A 20,692-nucleotide genomic window follows, 5' to 3' on the forward strand; every position below is an offset into this window, starting at 1 on the left:
TGCCTGGAATCCCGGGATTGATAACTGTCCCATTTGCTTGTGTTCTCAACCAAACTATCAAATCATCAAATGGCTGGTGTCATAACTTAAATATGCCTAAAATGGGAGAGCAACTGAGTATGTGCAGAGCAGGTTGAAACAGCGTATTACTGGATTTCAAAGTGTATAGAAGCATATTTTTTAATGTTTTACATGAGTATATATGCAAAATGGGACAACCGGAAGAGATGTAGCAGGACTTACTTTTCTGACTAAAGTTGCACTTTAAATGACAGATTTAACAGCATGGTCTAGCAGATTTTCCTCAAGAATTTGATCTTTATTTAGGATGTGCAAAGTTTTTGGATTTTTTTTCATGTTTTTTTGTCGGTGACATGGTAGCATGAAAACACAGCGGGAGTGGTGATTGTAGTTCAAGCTAAATGTGTAAACAGATTGTCAGAAGTGGGATTTGAACCCACGCCTCCATTTGGAGACCAGAACACCCACACAATGTGAAGAAACAGCTCTTGAGTCTGGCGCCTTAGACCACTCGGCCATCCTGACAAGATATATTGAGGTGCTATGGCTTCCTCTGGAAATATCATCTACTCGTGGTACTCTATTGATCTATTACCATTGTCAAGGAGCTGTATGAACACTCTGAACCTAGGCCCTTTTGCAAATGCACTTCTTAAAGCATGACCTTGCACCAAGTCATACATTTCAGATCCTTTCTACCAAATCTCCTTGAGCAAAAAAAGTAGAAGATGTCCCAGGTGATCTTCGACTGTTTGGTTGATCCGGGCGCCACAAACCAGAATCATGTCCTTGTGGCAGACCGCGTGGCCTAATGGATAAGGCGTCTGACTTTGGATCTGAAGATTGAGGGTTCGAGTCCCTTCGTGGTCGTTTTCTATGCTGCTTTCCAGTTCCTTCCTGTGACCTTCACTCGTAAATTCTTGCTTTAGCCATAACAACGTGCTTCTTGCTGGAGGCTTCCAATTTGCTGAAGCCCAGAGCCTCCAAACAGAAGTAAATCATAAAGTGGAAGTAAACCAATTGATTTAAGGGTTTCAAAACACAGTTACATGCCTTGAATCCCGGGATTGATAACTGTCCCATTTGCTTGTGTTCTCAACCAAACTATCAAATCATCAAATGGCTGGTGTCATAACTTAAATATGCCTAAAATGGGAGAGCAACTGAGTATGTGCAGAGCAGGTTGAAACAGCGTATTACTGGATTTCAAAGTGTATAGAAGCATATTTTTTAATGTTTTACATGAGTATATATGCAAAATGGGACAACCGGAAGAGATGTAGCAGGACTTACTTTTCTGACTAAAGTTGCACTTTAAATGACAGATTTAACAGCATGGTCTAGCAGATTTTCCTCAAGAATTTGATCTTTATGTAGGATGTGCAAAGTTTTTGGATTTTTTTTCATGTTTTTTTGTCGGTGACATGGTAGCATGAAAACACAGCGGGAGTGGTGATTGTAGTTCAAGCTAAATGTGTAAACAGATTGTCAGAAGTGGGATTTGAACCCACGCCTCCATTTGGAGACCAGAACACCCACACAATGTGAAGAAACAGCTCTTGAGTCTGGCGCCTTAGTCCACTCGGCCATCCTGACAAGATATATTGAGGTGCTATGGCTTCCTCTGGAAATATCATCTACTCGTGGTACTCTATTGATCTATTACCATTGTCAAGGAGCTGTATGAACATTCTGAACCTAGGCCCTTTTGCAAATGCACTTCTTAAAGCATGACCTTGCACCAAGTCATACATTTCAGATCCTTTCTACCAAATCTCCTTGAGCAAAAAAAGTAGAAGATGTCCCAGGTGATCTTCGAGTGTTTGGTTGATCCGGGCGCCACAAACCAGAATCATGTCCTTGTGGCAGACCGCGTGGCCTAATGGATAAGGCGTAAGGCTTCGGATCAGAAGATTGAGCGTTCGAGCCCTTTCGTGGTTGTTTTCTATGCTGCTTTCCAGTTCCTTCCTGTGACCTTCACTCGTAAATTCTTGCTTTAGCCATAACAACGTGCTTCTTGCTGGAGGCTTCCAATTTGCTGAAGCCCAGAGCCTCCAAACAGAAGTAAATCATAAAGTGGAAGTAAACCAATTGATTTAAGGGTTTCAAAACACAGTTACATGCCTGGAATCCCGGGATTGATAACTGTCCCATTTGCTTGTGTTCTCAACCAAACTATCAAATCATCAAATGGCTGGTGTCATAACTTAAATATGCCTAAAATGGGAGAGCAACTGAGTATGTGCAGAGCAGGTTGAAACAGCGTATTACTGGATTTCAAAGTGTATAGAAGCATATTTTTTAATGTTTTACATGAGTATATATGCAAAATGGGACAACCGGAAGAGATGTAGCAGGACTTACTTTTCTGACTAAAGTTGCACTTTAAATGACAGATTTAACAGCATGGTCTAGCAGATTTTCCTCAAGAATTTGATCTTTATGTAGGATGTGCAAAGTTTTTGGATTTTTTTTCATGTTTTTTTGTCGGTGACATGGTAGCATGAAAACACAGCGGGAGTGGTGATTGTAGTTCAAGCTAAATGTGTAAAGAGATTGTCAGAAGTGGGATTTGAACCCACGCCTCCATTTGGAGACCAGAACACCCACACAATGTGAAGAAACAGCTCTTGAGTCTGGCGCCTTAGACCACTCGGCCATCCTGACAAGATATATTGAGGTGCTATGGCTTCCTCTGGAAATATCATCTACTCGTGGTACTCTATTGATCTATTACCATTGTCAAGGAGCTGTATGAACACTCTGAACCTAGGCCCTTTTGCAAATGCACTTCTTAAAGCATGACCTTGCACCAAGTCATACATTTCAGATCCTTTCTACCAAATCTCCTTGAGCAAAAAAAGTAGAAGATGTCCCAGGTGATCTTCGAGTGTTTGGTTGATCCGGGCGCCACAAACCAGAATCATGTCCTTGTGGCAGACCGCGTGGCCTAATGGATAAGGCGTCTGACTTCGGATCAGAAGATTGAGGGTTCGAGTCCCTTCGTGGTTGTTTTCTATGCTGCTTTCCAGTTCCTTCCTGTGACCTTCACTCGTAAATTCTTGCTTTAGCCATAACAACGTGCTTCTTGCTGGAGGCTTCCAATTTGCTGGAGGCTTCCAATTTGCTGAAGCCCAGAGCCTCCAAACAGAAGTAAATCATAAAGTGGAAGTAAACCAATTGATTTAAGGGTTTCAAAACACAGTTACATGCCTGGAATCCCGGGATTGATAACTGTCCCATTTGCTTGTGTTCTCAACCAAACTATCAAATCATCAAATGGCTGGTGTCATAACTTAAATATGCCTAAAATGGGAGAGCAACTGAGTATGTGCAGAGCAGGTTGAAACAGCGTATTACTGGATTTCAAAGTGTATAGAACCATATTTTTTAATGTTTTACATGAGTATATATGCAAAATGGGACAACCGGAAGAGATGTAGCAGGACTTACTTTTCTGACTAAAGTGTCACTTTAAATGACAGATTTAACAGCATGGTCTAGCAGATTTTCCTCAAGAATTTGATCTTTATGTAGGATGTGCAAAGTTTTTGGATTTTTTTTCATGTTTTTTTGTCGGACATGGTAGCATGAAAACACAGCGGGAGTGGTGATTGTAGTTCAAGCTAAATGTGTAAACAGATTGTCAGAAGTGGGATTTGAACCCACGCCTCCATTTGGAGACCAGAACACCCACACAATGTGAAGAAACAGCTCTTGAGTCTGGCGCCTTAGACCACTCGGCCATCCTGACAAGATATATTGAGGTGCTATGGCTTCCTCTGGAAATATCATCTACTCGTGGTACTCTATTGATCTATTACCATTGTCAAGGAGCTGTATGAACACTCTGAACCTAGGCCCTTTTGCAAATGCACTTCTTAAAGCATGACCTTGCACCAAGTCATACATTTCAGATCCTTTCTACCAAATCTCCTTGAGCAAAAAAAGTAGAAGATGTCCCAGGTGATCTTCGAGTGTTTGGTTGATCCGGGCGCCACAAACCAGAATCATGTCCTTGTGGCAGACCGCGTGGCCTAATGGATAAGGCGTAAGGCTTCGGATCAGAAGATTGAGCGTTCGAGTCCTTTCGTGGTTGTTTTCTATGCTGCTTTCCAGTTCCTTCCTGTGACCTTCACTCGTAAATTCTTGCTTTAGCCATAACAACGTGCTTCTTGCTGGAGGCTTCCAATTTGCTGAAGCCCAGAGCCTCCAAACAGAAGTAAATCATAAAGTGGAAGTAAACCAATTGATTTAAGGGTTTCAAAACACAGTTACATGCCTTGAATCCCGGGATTGATAACTGTCCCATTTGCTTGTGTTCTCAACCAAACTATCAAATCATCAAATGGCTGGTGTCATAACTTAAATATGCCTAAAATGGGAGAGCAACTGAGTATGTGCAGAGCAGGTTGAAACAGCGTATTACTGGATTTCAAAGTGTATAGAAGCATATTTTTTAATGTTTTACATGAGTATATATGCAAAATGGGACAACCGGAAGAGATGTAGCAGGACTTACTTTTCTGACTAAAGTGTCACTTTAAATGACAGATTTAACAGCATGGTCTAGCAGATTTTCCTCAAGAATTTGATCTTTATGTAGGATGTGCAAAGTTTTTGGATTTTTTTTCATGTTTTTTTGTCGGTGACATGGTAGCATGAAAACACCGCGGGAGTGGTGATTGTAGTTCAAGCTAAATGTGTAAACAGATTGTCAGAAGTGGGATTTGAACCCACGCCTCCATTTGGAGACCAGAACACCCACACAGTGTGAAGAAACAGCTCTTGAGTCTGGCGCCTTAGACCACTCGGCCATCCTGACAAGATATATTGAGGTGCTATGGCTTCCTCTGGAAATATCATCTACTCGTGGTACTCTATTGATCTATTACCATTGTCAAGGAGCTGTATGAACACTCTGAACCTAGGCCCTTTTCCAAATGCACTTCTTAAAGCATGACCTTGCACCAAGTCATACATTTCGGATCCTTTCTACCAAATCTCCTTGAGCAAAAAAAGTAGAAGATGTCCCAGGTGATCTTCGAGTGTTTGGTTGATCCGGGCGCCACAAACCAGAATCATGTCCTTGTGGCAGACTGCGTGGCCTAATGGATAAGGCGTCTGACTTCGGATCAGAAGATTGAGGGTTCGAGTCCCTTCGTGGTCGTTTTCTATGCTGCTTTCCAGTTCCTTCCTGTGACCTTCACTCGTAAATTCTTGCTTTAGCCATAACAACGTGCTTCTTGCTGGAGGCTTCCAATTTGCTGAAGCCCAGAGCCTCCAAACAGAAGTAAATCATAAAGTGGAAGTAAACCAATTGATTTAAGGGTTTCAAAACACAGTTACATGCCTGGAATCCCGGGATTGATAACTGTCCCATTTGCTTGTGTTCTCAACCAAACTATCAAATCATCAAATGGCTGGTGTCATAACTTAAATATGCCTAAAATGGGAGAGCAACTGAGTATGTGCAGAGCAGGTTGAAACAGCGTATTACTGGATTTCAAAGTGTATAGAAGCATATTTTTTAATGTTTTACATGAGTATATATGCAAAATGGGACAACCGGAAGAGATGTAGCAGGACTTACTTTTCTGACTAAAGTTGCACTTTAAATGACAGATTTAACAGCATGGTCTAGCAGATTTTCCTCAAGAATTTGATCTTTATGTAGGATGTGCAAAGTTTTTGGATTTTTTTTCATGTTTTTTTGTCGGTGACATGGTAGCATGAAAACACAGCGGGAGTGGTGATTGTAGTTCAAGCTAAATGTGTAAACAGATTGTCAGAAGTGGGATTTGAACCCACGCCTCCATTTGGAGACCAGAACACCCACACAATGTGAAGAAACAGCTCTTGAGTCTGGCGCCTTAGACCACTCGGCCATCCTGACAAGATATATTGAGGTGCTATGGCTTCCTCTGGAAATATCATCTACTCGTGGTACTCTATTGATCTATTACCATTGTCAAGGAGCTGTATGAACACTCTGAACCTAGGCCCTTTTGCAAATGCACTTCTTAAAGCATGACCTTGCACCAAGTCATACATTTCAGATCCTTTCTACCAAATCTCCTTGAGCAAAAAATGTAGAAGATGTCCCAGGTGATCTTCGAGTGTTTGGTTGATCCGGGCGCCACAAACCAGAATCATGTCCTTGTGGCAGACCGCGTGGCCTAATGGATAAGGCGTCTGACTTCGGATCAGAAGATTGAGGGTTCGAGTCCCTTCGTGGTCGTTTTCTATGCTGCTTTCCAGTTCCTTCCTGTGACCTTCACTCGTAAATTCTTGCTTTAGCCATAACAACGTGCTTCTTGCTGGAGGCTTCCAATTTGCTGAAGCCCAGAGCCTCCAAACAGAAGTAAATCATAAAGTGGAAGTAAACCAATTGATTTAAGGGTTTCAAAACACAGTTACATGCCTTGAATCCCGGGATTGATAACTGTCCCATTTGCTTGTGTTCTCAACCAAACTATCAAATCATCAAATGGCTGGTGTCATAACTTAAATATGCCTAAAATGGGAGAGCAACTGAGTATGTGCAGAGCAGGTTGAAACAGCGTATTACTGGATTTCAAAGTGTATAGAACCATATTTTTAAATGTTTTACATGAGTATATATGCAAAATGGGACAACCGGAAGAGATGTAGCAGGACTTACTTTTCTGACTAAAGTGTCACTTTAAATGACAGATTTAACAGCATGGTCTAGCAGATTTTCCTCAAGAATTTGATCTTTATGTAGGATGTGCAAAGTTTTTGGATTTTTTTTCATGTTTTTTTGTCGGTGACATGGTAGCATGAAAACACAGCGGGAGTGGTGATTGTAGTTCAAGCTAAATGTGTAAAGAGATTGTCAGAAGTGGGATTTGAACCCACGCCTCCATTTGGAGACCAGAACACCCACACAATGTGAAGAAACAGCTCTTGAGTCTGGCGCCTTAGACCACTCGGCCATCCTGACAAGATATATTGAGGTGCTATGGCTTCCTCTAGAAATATCATCTACTCGTGGTACTCTATTGATCTATTACCATTGTCAAGGAGCTGTATGAACACTCTGAACCTAGGCCCTTTTGCAAATGCACTTCTTAAAGCATGACCTTGCACCAAGTCATACATTTCAGATCCTTTCTACCAAATCTCCTTGAGCAAAAAAAGTAGAAGATGTCCCAGGTGATCTTCGACTGTTTGGTTGATCCGGGCGCCACAAACCAGAATCATGTCCTTGTGGCAGACTGCGTGGCCTAATGGATAAGGCGTCTGACTTCGGATCAGAAGATTGAGGGTTCGAGTCCCTTCGTGGTCGTTTTCTATGCTGCTTTCCAGTTCCTTCCTGTGACCTTCACTCGTAAATTCTTGCTTTAGCCATAACAACGTGCTTCTTGCTGGAGGCTTCCAATTTGCTGAAGCCCAGAGCCTCCAAACAGAAGTAAATCATAAAGTGGAAGTAAACCAATTGATTTAAGGGTTTCAAAACACAGTTACATGCCTTGAATCCCGGGATTGATAACTGTCCCATTTCCTTGTGTTCTCAACCAAACTATCAAATCATCAAATGGCTGGTGTCATAACTTAAATATGCCTAAAATGGGAGAGCAACTGAGTATGTGCAGAGCAGGTTGAAACAGCGTATTACTGGATTTCAAAGTGTATAGAACCATATTTTTAAATGTTTTACATGAGTATATATGCAAAATGGGACAACCGGAAGAGATGTAGCAGGACTTACTTTTCTGACTAAAGTGTCACTTTAAATGACAGATTTAACAGCATGGTCTAGCAGATTTTCCTCAAGAATTTGATCTTTATGTAGGATGTGCAAAGTTTTTGGATTTTTTTTCATGTTTTTTTGTCGGTGACATGGTAACATGAAAACACAGCGGGAGTGGTGATTGTAGTTCAAGCTAAATGTGTAAACAGATTGTCAGAAGTGGGATTTGAACCCACGCCTCCATTTGGAGACCAGAACACCCACACAATGTGAAGAAACAGCTCTTGAGTCTGGCGCCTTAGACCACTCGGCCATCCTGACAAGATATATTGAGGTGCTATGGCTTCCTCTGGAAATATCATCTACTCGTGGTACTCTATTGATCTATTACCATTGTCAAGGAGCTGTATGAACACTCTGAACCTAGGCCCTTTTGCAAATGCACTTCTTAAAGCATGACCTTGCACCAAGTCATACATTTCAGATCCTTTCTACCAAATCTCCTTGAGCAAAAAAAGTAGAAGATGTCCCAGGTGATCTTCGACTGTTTGGTTGATCCGGGCGCCACAAACCAGAATCATGTCCTTGTGGCAGACCGCGTGGCCTAATGGATAAGGCGTAAGGCTTCGGATCAGAAGATTGAGCGTTCGAGTCCTTTCGTGGTTGTTTTCTATGCTGCTTTCCAGTTCCTTCCTGTGACCTTCACTCGTAAATTCTTGCTTTAGCCATAACAACGTGCTTCTTGCTGGAGGCTTCCAATTTGCTGAAGCCCAGAGCCTCCAAACAGAAGTAAATCATAAAGTGGAAGTAAACCAATTGATTTAAGGGTTTCAAAACACAGTTACATGCCTGGAATCCCGGGATTGATAACTGTCCCATTTGCTTGTGTTCTCAACCAAACTATCAAATCATCAAATGGCTGGTGTCATAACTTAAATATGCCTAAAATGGGAGAGCAACTGAGTATGTGCAGAGCAGGTTGAAACAGCGTATTACTGGATTTCAAAGTGTATAGAAGCATATTTTTTAATGTTTTACATGAGTATATATGCAAAATGGGACAACCGGAAGAGATGTAGCAGGACTTACTTTTCTGACTAAAGTTGCACTTTAAATGACAGATTTAACAGCATGGTCTAGCAGATTTTCCTCAAGAATTTGATCTTTATTTAGGATGTGCAAAGTTTTTGGATTTTTTTTCATGTTTTTTTGTCGGTGACATGGTAGCATGAAAACACAGCGGGAGTGGTGATTGTAGTTCAAGCTAAATGTGTAAACAGATTGTCAGAAGTGGGATTTGAACCCACGCCTCCATTTGGAGACCAGAACACCCACACAATGTGAAGAAACAGCTCTTGAGTCTGGCGCCTTAGACCACTCGGCCATCCTGACAAGATATATTGAGGTGCTATGGCTTCCTCTGGAAATATCATCTACTCGTGGTACTCTATTGATCTATTACCATTGTCAAGGAGCTGTATGAACACTCTGAACCTAGGCCCTTTTGCAAATGCACTTCTTAAAGCATGACCTTGCACCAAGTCATACATTTCAGATCCTTTCTACCAAATCTCCTTGAGCAAAAAAAGTAGAAGATGTCCCAGGTGATCTTCGACTGTTTGGTTGATCCGGGCGCCACAAACCAGAATCATGTCCTTGTGGCAGACCGCGTGGCCTAATGGATAAGGCGTCTGACTTTGGATCTGAAGATTGAGGGTTCGAGTCCCTTCGTGGTCGTTTTCTATGCTGCTTTCCAGTTCCTTCCTGTGACCTTCACTCGTAAATTCTTGCTTTAGCCATAACAACGTGCTTCTTGCTGGAGGCTTCCAATTTGCTGAAGCCCAGAGCCTCCAAACAGAAGTAAATCATAAAGTGGAAGTAAACCAATTGATTTAAGGGTTTCAAAACACAGTTACATGCCTTGAATCCCGGGATTGATAACTGTCCCATTTGCTTGTGTTCTCAACCAAACTATCAAATCATCAAATGGCTGGTGTCATAACTTAAATATGCCTAAAATGGGAGAGCAACTGAGTATGTGCAGAGCAGGTTGAAACAGCGTATTACTGGATTTCAAAGTGTATAGAAGCATATTTTTTAATGTTTTACATGAGTATATATGCAAAATGGGACAACCGGAAGAGATGTAGCAGGACTTACTTTTCTGACTAAAGTTGCACTTTAAATGACAGATTTAACAGCATGGTCTAGCAGATTTTCCTCAAGAATTTGATCTTTATGTAGGATGTGCAAAGTTTTTGGATTTTTTTTCATGTTTTTTTGTCGGTGACATGGTAGCATGAAAACACAGCGGGAGTGGTGATTGTAGTTCAAGCTAAATGTGTAAACAGATTGTCAGAAGTGGGATTTGAACCCACGCCTCCATTTGGAGACCAGAACACCCACACAATGTGAAGAAACAGCTCTTGAGTCTGGCGCCTTAGTCCACTCGGCCATCCTGACAAGATATATTGAGGTGCTATGGCTTCCTCTGGAAATATCATCTACTCGTGGTACTCTATTGATCTATTACCATTGTCAAGGAGCTGTATGAACATTCTGAACCTAGGCCCTTTTGCAAATGCACTTCTTAAAGCATGACCTTGCACCAAGTCATACATTTCAGATCCTTTCTACCAAATCTCCTTGAGCAAAAAAAGTAGAAGATGTCCCAGGTGATCTTCGAGTGTTTGGTTGATCCGGGCGCCACAAACCAGAATCATGTCCTTGTGGCAGACCGCGTGGCCTAATGGATAAGGCGTAAGGCTTCGGATCAGAAGATTGAGCGTTCGAGCCCTTTCGTGGTTGTTTTCTATGCTGCTTTCCAGTTCCTTCCTGTGACCTTCACTCGTAAATTCTTGCTTTAGCCATAACAACGTGCTTCTTGCTGGAGGCTTCCAATTTGCTGAAGCCCAGAGCCTCCAAACAGAAGTAAATCATAAAGTGGAAGTAAACCAATTGATTTAAGGGTTTCAAAACACAGTTACATGCCTGGAATCCCGGGATTGATAACTGTCCCATTTGCTTGTGTTCTCAACCAAACTATCAAATCATCAAATGGCTGGTGTCATAACTTAAATATGCCTAAAATGGGAGAGCAACTGAGTATGTGCAGAGCAGGTTGAAACAGCGTATTACTGGATTTCAAAGTGTATAGAAGCATATTTTTTAATGTTTTACATGAGTATATATGCAAAATGGGACAACCGGAAGAGATGTAGCAGGACTTACTTTTCTGACTAAAGTTGCACTTTAAATGACAGATTTAACAGCATGGTCTAGCAGATTTTCCTCAAGAATTTGATCTTTATGTAGGATGTGCAAAGTTTTTGGATTTTTTTTCATGTTTTTTTGTCGGTGACATGGTAGCATGAAAACACAGCGGGAGTGGTGATTGTAGTTCAAGCTAAATGTGTAAAGAGATTGTCAGAAGTGGGATTTGAACCCACGCCTCCATTTGGAGACCAGAACACCCACACAATGTGAAGAAACAGCTCTTGAGTCTGGCGCCTTAGACCACTCGGCCATCCTGACAAGATATATTGAGGTGCTATGGCTTCCTCTGGAAATATCATCTACTCGTGGTACTCTATTGATCTATTACCATTGTCAAGGAGCTGTATGAACACTCTGAACCTAGGCCCTTTTGCAAATGCACTTCTTAAAGCATGACCTTACACCAAGTCATACATTTCAGATCCTTTCTACCAAATCTCCTTGAGCAAAAAAAGTAGAAGATGTCCCAGGTGATCTTCGAGTGTTTGGTTGATCCGGGCGCCACAAACCAGAATCATGTCCTTGTGGCAGACCGCGTGGCCTAATGGATAAGGCGTCTGACTTCGGATCAGAAGATTGAGGGTTCGAGTCCCTTCGTGGTTGTTTTCTATGCTGCTTTCCAGTTCCTTCCTGTGACCTTCACTCGTAAATTCTTGCTTTAGCCATAACAACGTGCTTCTTGCTGGAGGCTTCCAATTTGCTGGAGGCTTCCAATTTGCTGAAGCCCAGAGCCTCCAAACAGAAGTAAATCATAAAGTGGAAGTAAACCAATTGATTTAAGGGTTTCAAAACACAGTTACATGCCTGGAATCCCGGGATTGATAACTGTCCCATTTGCTTGTGTTCTCAACCAAACTATCAAATCATCAAATGGCTGGTGTCATAACTTAAATATGCCTAAAATGGGAGAGCAACTGAGTATGTGCAGAGCAGGTTGAAACAGCGTATTACTGGATTTCAAAGTGTATAGAACCATATTTTTTAATGTTTTACATGAGTATATATGCAAAATGGGACAACCGGAAGAGATGTAGCAGGACTTACTTTTCTGACTAAAGTGTCACTTTAAATGACAGATTTAACAGCATGGTCTAGCAGATTTTCCTCAAGAATTTGATCTTTATGTAGGATGTGCAAAGTTTTTGGATTTTTTTTCATGTTTTTTTGTCGGACATGGTAGCATGAAAACACAGCGGGAGTGGTGATTGTAGTTCAAGCTAAATGTGTAAACAGATTGTCAGAAGTGGGATTTGAACCCACGCCTCCATTTGGAGACCAGAACACCCACACAATGTGAAGAAACAGCTCTTGAGTCTGGCGCCTTAGACCACTCGGCCATCCTGACAAGATATATTGAGGTGCTATGGCTTCCTCTGGAAATATCATCTACTCGTGGTACTCTATTGATCTATTACCATTGTCAAGGAGCTGTATGAACACTCTGAACCTAGGCCCTTTTGCAAATGCACTTCTTAAAGCATGACCTTGCACCAAGTCATACATTTCAGATCCTTTCTACCAAATCTCCTTGAGCAAAAAAAGTAGAAGATGTCCCAGGTGATCTTCGAGTGTTTGGTTGATCCGGGCGCCACAAACCAGAATCATGTCCTTGTGGCAGACCGCGTGGCCTAATGGATAAGGCGTAAGGCTTCGGATCAGAAGATTGAGCGTTCGAGTCCTTTCGTGGTTGTTTTCTATGCTGCTTTCCAGTTCCTTCCTGTGACCTTCACTCGTAAATTCTTGCTTTAGCCATAACAACGTGCTTCTTGCTGGAGGCTTCCAATTTGCTGAAGCCCAGAGCCTCCAAACAGAAGTAAATCATAAAGTGGAAGTAAACCAATTGATTTAAGGGTTTCAAAACACAGTTACATGCCTTGAATCCCGGGATTGATAACTGTCCCATTTGCTTGTGTTCTCAACCAAACTATCAAATCATCAAATGGCTGGTGTCATAACTTAAATATGCCTAAAATGGGAGAGCAACTGAGTATGTGCAGAGCAGGTTGAAACAGCGTATTACTGGATTTCAAAGTGTATAGAAGCATATTTTTTAATGTTTTACATGAGTATATATGCAAAATGGGACAACCGGAAGAGATGTAGCAGGACTTACTTTTCTGACTAAAGTGTCACTTTAAATGACAGATTTAACAGCATGGTCTAGCAGATTTTCCTCAAGAATTTGATCTTTATGTAGGATGTGCAAAGTTTTTGGATTTTTTTTCATGTTTTTTTGTCGGTGACATGGTAGCATGAAAACACCGCGGGAGTGGTGATTGTAGTTCAAGCTAAATGTGTAAACAGATTGTCAGAAGTGGGATTTGAACCCACGCCTCCATTTGGAGACCAGAACACCCACACAGTGTGAAGAAACAGCTCTTGAGTCTGGCGCCTTAGACCACTCGGCCATCCTGACAAGATATATTGAGGTGCTATGGCTTCCTCTGGAAATATCATCTACTCGTGGTACTCTATTGATCTATTACCATTGTCAAGGAGCTGTATGAACACTCTGAACCTAGGCCCTTTTCCAAATGCACTTCTTAAAGCATGACCTTGCACCAAGTCATACATTTCGGATCCTTTCTACCAAATCTCCTTGAGCAAAAAAAGTAGAAGATGTCCCAGGTGATCTTCGAGTGTTTGGTTGATCCGGGCGCCACAAACCAGAATCATGTCCTTGTGGCAGACTGCGTGGCCTAATGGATAAGGCGTCTGACTTCGGATCAGAAGATTGAGGGTTCGAGTCCCTTCGTGGTCGTTTTCTATGCTGCTTTCCAGTTCCTTCCTGTGACCTTCACTCGTAAATTCTTGCTTTAGAGATAACAACGTGCTTCTTGCTGGAGGCTTCCAATTTGCTGAAGCCCAGAGCCTCCAAACAGAAGTAAATCATAAAGTGGAAGTAAACCAATTGATTTAAGGGTTTCAAAACACAGTTACATGCCTGGAATCCCGGGATTGATAACTGTCCCATTTGCTTGTGTTCTCAACCAAACTATCAAATCATCAAATGGCTGGTGTCATAACTTAAATATGCCTAAAATGGGAGAGCAACTGAGTATGTGCAGAGCAGGTTGAAACAGCGTATTACTGGATTTCAAAGTGTATAGAAGCATATTTTTTAATGTTTTACATGAGTATATATGCAAAATGGGACAACCGGAAGAGATGTAGCAGGACTTACTTTTCTGACTAAAGTGTCACTTTAAATGACAGATTTAACAGCATGGTCTAGCAGATTTTCCTCAAGAATTTTATCTTTATGTAGGATGTGCAAAGTTTTTGGATTTTTTTTCATGTTTTTTTGTCGGTGACATGGTAGCATGAAAACACAGCGGGAGTGGTGATTGTAGTTCAAGCTAAATGTGTAAACAGATTGTCAGAAGTGGGATTTGAACCCACGCCTCCATTTGGAGACCAGAACACCCACACAATGTGAAGAAACAGCTCTTGAGTCTGGCGCCTTAGACCACTCGGCCATCCTGACAAGATATATTGAGGTGCTATGGCTTCCTCTGGAAATATCATCTACTCGTGGTACTCTATTGATCTATTACCATTGTCAAGGAGCTGTATGAACACTCTGAACCTAGGCCCTTTTGCAAATGCACTTCTTAAAGCATGACCTTGCACCAAGTCATACATTTCAGATCCTTTCTACCAAATCTCCTTGAGCAAAAAAAGTAGAAGATGTCCCAGGTGATCTTCGAGTGTTTGGTTGATCCGGGCGCCACAAACCAGAATCATGTCCTTGTGGCAGACTGCGTGGCCTAATGGATAAGGCGTCTGACTTCGGATCAGAAGATTGAGGGTTCGAGTCCCTTCGTGGTCGTTTTCTATGCTGCTTTCCAGTTCCTTCCTGTGACCTTCACTCGTAAATTCTTGCTTTAGCCATAACAACGTGCTTCTTGCTGGAGGCTTCCAATTTGCTGAAGCCCAGAGCCTCCAAACAGAAGTAAATCATAAAGTGGAAGTAAACCAATTGATTTAAGGGTTTCAAAACACAGTTACATGCCTGGAATCCTGGGATTGATAACTGTCCCATTTGCTTGTGTTCTCAACCAAACTATCAAATCATCAAATGGCTGGTGTCATAACTTAAATATGCCTAAAATGGGAGAGCAACTGAGTATGTGCAGAGCAGGTTGAAACAGCGTATTACTGGATTTCAAAGTGTATAGAACCATATTTTTAAATGTTTTACATGAGTATATATGCAAAATGGGACAACCGGAAGAGATGTAGCAGGACTTACTTTTCTGACTAAAGTTGCACTTTAAATGACAGATTGAACAGCATGGTCTAGCAGATTTTCCTCAAGAATTTTATCTTTATGTAGGATGTGCAAAGTTTTTGGATTTTTTTTCATGTTTTTTTGTCGGTGACATGGTAGCATGAAAACACAGCGGGAGTGGTGATTGTAGTTCAAGCTAAATGTGTAAACAGATTGTCAGAAGTGGGATTTGAACCCACGCCTCCATTTGGAGACCAGAACACCCACACAATGTGAAGAAACAGCTCTTGAGTCTGGCACCTTAGACCACTCGGCCATCCTGACAAGATATATTGAGGTGCTATGGCTTCCTCTGGAAATATCATCTACTCGTGGTACTCTATTGATCTATTACCATTGTCAAGGAGCTGTATGAACACTCTGAACCTAGGCCCTTTTTCAAATGCACTTCTTAAAGCATGACCTTGCACCAAGTCATACATTTCAGATCCTTTCTACCAAATCTCCTTGAGCAAAAAATGTAGAAGATGTCCCAGGTGATCTTCGAGTGTTTGGTTGATCCGGGCGCCACAAACCAGAATCATGTCCTTGTGGCAGACCGCGTGGCCTAATGGATAAGGCGTCTGACTTCGGATCAGAAGATTGAGGGTTCGAGTCCCTTCGTGGTCATTTTCTATGCTGCTTTCCAGTTCCTTCCTGTGACCTTCACTCGTAAATTCTTGCTTTAGCCATAACAACGTGCTTCTTGCTGGAGGCTTCCAATTTGCTGAAGCCCAGAGCCTCCAAACAGAAGTAAATCATAAAGTGGAAGTAAACCAATTGATTTAAGGGTTTCAAAACACAGTTACATGCCTTGAATCCCGGGATTGATAACTGTCCCATTTGCTTGTGTTCTCAACCAAACTATCAAATCATCAAATGGCTGGTGTCATAACTTAAATATGCCTAAAATGGGAGAGCAACTGAGTATGTGCAGAGCAGGTTGAAACAGCGTATTACTGGATTTCAAAGTGTATAGAAGCATATTTTTTAATGTTTTACATGAGTATATATGCAAAATGGGACAACCGGAAGAGATGTAGCAGGACTTACTTTTCTGACTAAAGTGTCACTTTAAATGACAGATTTAACAGCATGGTCTAGCAGATTTTCCTCAAGAATTTGATCTTTATGTAGGATGTGCAAAGTTTTTGGATTTTTTTTCATGTTTTTTTGTCGGTGACATGGTAGCATGAAAACACAGCGGGAGTGGTGATTGTAGTTCAAGCTAAATGTGTAAACAGATTGTCAGAAGTGGGATTTGAACCCACGCCTCCATTTGGAGACCAGAACACCCACACAGTGTGAAGAAACAGCTCTTGAGTCTGGCGCCTTAGACCACTCGGCCATCCTGACAAGTTATATTGAGGTGCTATGGCTTCCTCTGGAAATATCATCTACTCGTGGTACTCTATTGATCTATTACCATTGTCAAGGAGCTGTATGAACACTCTGAACCTAGGCCCTTTTCCAAATGCACTTCTTAAAGCATGACCTTGCACCAAGTCATACATTTCAGATCCTTTCTACCAAATCTCCTTGAGCAAAAAAAGTAGAAGATGTCCCAGGTGATCTTCGAGTGTTTGGTTGATCCGGGCGCCACAAACCAGAATCATGTCCTTGTGGCAGACTGCGTGGCCTAATGGATAAGGCCTCTGACTTCGGATCAGAAGATTGAGGGTTCGAGTCCCTTCGTGGTCGTTTTCTATGCTGCTTTCCAGTTCCTTCCTGTGACCTTCACTCGTAAATTCTTGCTTTAGCCATAACAACGTGCTTCTTGCTGGAGGCTTCCAATTTGCTGAAGCCCAGAGCCTCCAAACAGAAGTAAATCATAAAGTGGAAGTAAACCAATTGATTTAAGGGTTTCAAAACACAGTTACATGCCTGGAATCCCGGGATTGATAACTGTCCCATTTGCTTGTGTTCTCAACCAAACTATCAAATCATCAAATGGCTGGTGTCATAACTTAAATATGCCTAAAATGGGAGAGCAACTGAGTATGTGCAGAGCAGGTTGAAACAGCGTATTACTGGATTTCAAAGTGTATAGAAGCATATTTTTTAATGTTTTACATGAGTATATATGCAAAATGGGACAACCGGAAGAGATGTAGCAGGACTTACTTTTCTGACTAAAGTGTCACTTTAAATGACAGATTTAACAGCATGGTCTAGCAGATTTTCCTCAAGAATTTGATCTTTATGTAGGATGTGCAAAGTTTTTGGATTTTTTTTCATGTTTTTTTGTCGGTGACATGGTAGCATGAAAACACAGCGGGAGTGGTGATTGTAGTTCAAGCTAAATGTGTAAACAGATTGTCAGAAGTGGGATTTGAACCCACGCCTCCATTTGGAGACCAGAACACCCACACAATGTGAAGAAACAGCTCTTGAGTCTGGCGCCTTAGACCACTCGGCCATCCTGACAAGATATATTGAGGTGCTATGGCTTCCTCTGGAAATATCATCTACTCGTGGTACTCTATTGATCTATTACCATTGTCAAGGAGCTGTATGAACACTCTGAACCTAGGCCCTTTTGCAAATGCACTTCTTAAAGCATTACCTTGCACCAAGTCATACATTTCAGATCCTTTCTACCAAATCTCCTTGAGCAAAAAATGTAGAAGATGTCCCAGGTGATCTTCGAGTGTTTGGTTGATCCGGGCGCCACAAACCAGAATCATGTCCTTGTGGCAGACCGCGTGGCCTAATGGATAAGGCGTCTGACTTCGGATCAGAAGATTGAGGGTTCGAGTCCCTTCGTGGTCGTTTTCTATGCTGCTTTCCAGTTCCTTCCTGTGACCTTCACTCGTAAATTCTTGCTTTAGCCATAACAACGTGCTTCTTGCTGGAGGCTTCCAATTTGCTGAAGCCCAGAGCCTCCAAACAGAAGTAAATCATAAAGTGGAAGTAAACCAATTGATTTAAGGGTTTCAAAACACAGTTACATGCCTTGAATCCCGGGATTGATAACTGTCCCATTTGCTTGTGTTCTCAACCAAACTATCAAATCATCAAATGGCTGGTGTCATAACTTAAATATGCCTAAAATGGGAGAGCAACTGAGTATGTGCAGAGCAGGTTGAAACAGCGTATTACTGGATTTCAAAGTGTATAGAAGCATATTTTTTAATGTTTTACATGAGTATATATGCAAAATGGGACAACCGGAAGAGATGTAGCAGGACTTACTTTTCTGACTAAAGTGTCACTTTAAATGACAGATTTAACAGCATGGTCTAGCAGATTTTCCTCAAGAATTTGATCTTTATGTAGGATGTGCAAAGTTTTTGGATTTTTTTTCATGTTTTTTTGTCGGTGACATGGTAGCATGAAAACACAGCGGGAGTGGTGATTGTAGTTCAAGCTAAATGTGTAAACAGATTGTCAGAAGTGGGATTTGAACCCACGCCTCCATTTGGAGACCAGAACACCCACACAATGTGAAGAAACAGCTCTTGAGTCTGGCGCCTTAGACCACTCGGCCATCCTGACAAGATATATTGAGGTGCTATGGCTTCCTCTGGAAATATCATCTACTCGTGGTACTCTATTGATCTATTACCATTGTCAAGGAGCTGTATGAACACTCTGAACCTAGGCCCTTTTCCAAATGCACTTCTTAAAGCATGACCTTGCACCAAGTCATACATTTCAGATCCTTTCTACCAAATCTCCTTGAGCAAAAAAAGTAGAAGATGTCCCAGGTGATCTTCGAGTGTTTGGTTGATCCGGGCGCCACAAACCAGAATCATGTCCTTGTGGCAGACTGCGTGGCCTAATGGATAAGGCGTCTGACTTCGGATCAGAAGATTGAGGGTTCGAGTCCCTTCGTGGTCGTTTTCTATGCTGCTTTCCAGTTCCTTCCTGTGACCTTCACTCGTAAATTCTTGCTTTAGCCATAACAACGTGCTTCTTGCTGGAGGCTTCCAATTTGCTGAAGCCCAGAGCCTCCAAACAGAAGTAAATCATAAAGTGGAAGTAAACCAATTGATTTAAGGGTTTCAAAACACAGTTACATGCCTGGAATCCCGGGATTGATAACTGTCCCATTTGCTTGTGTTCTCAACCAAACTATCAAATCATCAAATGGCTGGTGTCATAACTTAAATATGCCTAAAATGGGAGAGCAACTGAGTATGTGCAGAGCAGGTTGAAACAGCGTATTACTGGATTTCAAAGTGTATAGAACCATATTTTTAAATGTTTTACATGAGTATATATGCAAAATGGGACAACCGGAAGAGATGTAGCAGGACTTACTTTTCTGACTAAAGTGTCACTTTAAATGACAGATTTAACAGCATGGTCTAGCAGATTTTCCTCAAGAATTTGATCTTTATGTAGGATGTGCAAAGTTTTTGGATTTTTTTTCATGTTTTTTTGTCGGTGACGTGGTAGCATGAAAACACAGCGGGAGTGGTGATTGTAGTTCAAGCTAAATGTGTAAACAGATTGTCAGAAGTGGGATTTGAACCCACGCCTCCATTTGGAGACCAGAACACCCACACAATGTGAAGAAACAGCTCTTGAGTCTGGCGCCTTAGACCACTCGGCCATCCTGACAAGATATATTGAGGTGCTATGGCTTCCTCTGGAAATATCATCTACTCGTGGTACTCTATTGATCTATTACCATTGTCAAGGAGCTGTATGAACACTCTGAACCTAGGCCCTTTTTCAAATGCACTTCTTAAAGCATGACCTTGCACCAAGTCATACATTTCAGATCCTTTCTACCAAATCTCCTTGAGCAAAAAATGTAGAAGATGTCCCAGGTGATCTTCGAGTGTTTGGTTGATCCGGGCGCCACAAACCAGAATCATGTCCTTGTGGCAGACCGCGTGGCCTAATGGATAAGGCGTCTGACTTCGGATCAGAAGATTGAGGGTTCGAGTCCCTTCGTGGTCGTTTTCTATGCTGCTTTCCAGTTCCTTCCTGTGACCTTCACTCGTAAATTCTTGCTTTAGCCATAACAACGTGCTTCTTGCTGGAGGCTTCCAATTTGCTGAAGCCCAGAGCCTCCAAACAGAAGTAAATCATAAAGTGGAAGTAAACCAATTGATTTAAGGGTTTCAAAACACAGTTACATGCCTGGAATCCCGGGATTGATAACTGTCCCATTTGCTTGTGTTCTCAACCAAACTATCAAATCATCAAATGGCTGGTGTCATAACTTAAATATGCCTAAAATGGGAGAGCAACTGAGTATGTGCAGAGCAGGTTGAAACAGCGTATTACTGGATTTCAAAGTGTATAGAAGCATATTTTTTAATGTTTTACATGAGTATATATGCAAAATGGGACAACCGGAACAGATGTAGCAGGACTTACTTTTCTGACTAAAGTTGCACTTTAAATGACAGATTTAACAGCATGGTCTAGCAGATTTTCCTCAAGAA

The 20,692-nt window shown here is 41.7% G+C and overlaps 6 non-coding genes across 6 annotated transcripts; all 6 read left to right on the plus strand.

Annotated features, from left to right (window-relative positions):
* The first annotated feature begins 818 nt into the window (after positions 1–818).
* On the plus strand, positions 819–891 carry TRNAQ-UUG (transfer RNA glutamine (anticodon UUG)). The gene has a single exon. It is a non-coding gene; the product is annotated as a tRNA-Gln (tRNA).
* Positions 892–6,189: 5,298 nt separating this feature from the next.
* TRNAR-UCG (transfer RNA arginine (anticodon UCG)) lies at positions 6,190–6,262 on the plus strand. Its single transcript has one exon. It is a non-coding gene; the product is annotated as a tRNA-Arg (tRNA).
* Positions 6,263–9,402: 3,140 nt separating this feature from the next.
* On the plus strand, positions 9,403–9,475 carry TRNAQ-UUG (transfer RNA glutamine (anticodon UUG)). The gene has a single exon. It is a non-coding gene; the product is annotated as a tRNA-Gln (tRNA).
* Positions 9,476–15,844: 6,369 nt separating this feature from the next.
* TRNAR-UCG (transfer RNA arginine (anticodon UCG)) lies at positions 15,845–15,917 on the plus strand. The gene has a single exon. It is a non-coding gene; the product is annotated as a tRNA-Arg (tRNA).
* A 2,069-nt stretch (positions 15,918–17,986) lies between these two features.
* On the plus strand, positions 17,987–18,059 carry TRNAR-UCG (transfer RNA arginine (anticodon UCG)). Its single transcript has one exon. It is a non-coding gene; the product is annotated as a tRNA-Arg (tRNA).
* A 2,069-nt stretch (positions 18,060–20,128) lies between these two features.
* Positions 20,129–20,201, plus strand: TRNAR-UCG (transfer RNA arginine (anticodon UCG)). The gene has a single exon. It is a non-coding gene; the product is annotated as a tRNA-Arg (tRNA).
* The last annotated feature ends 491 nt before the right edge of the window (positions 20,202–20,692 follow it).

Source organism: Lithobates pipiens, unplaced genomic scaffold, assembly GCF_037356315.1.
Source record: "Lithobates pipiens isolate NorthernLeopardFrog02 unplaced genomic scaffold, aLitPip1_a1.2 Scaffold_1, whole genome shotgun sequence".
Lineage (NCBI taxonomy): Eukaryota > Metazoa > Chordata > Amphibia > Anura > Ranidae > Lithobates > Lithobates pipiens.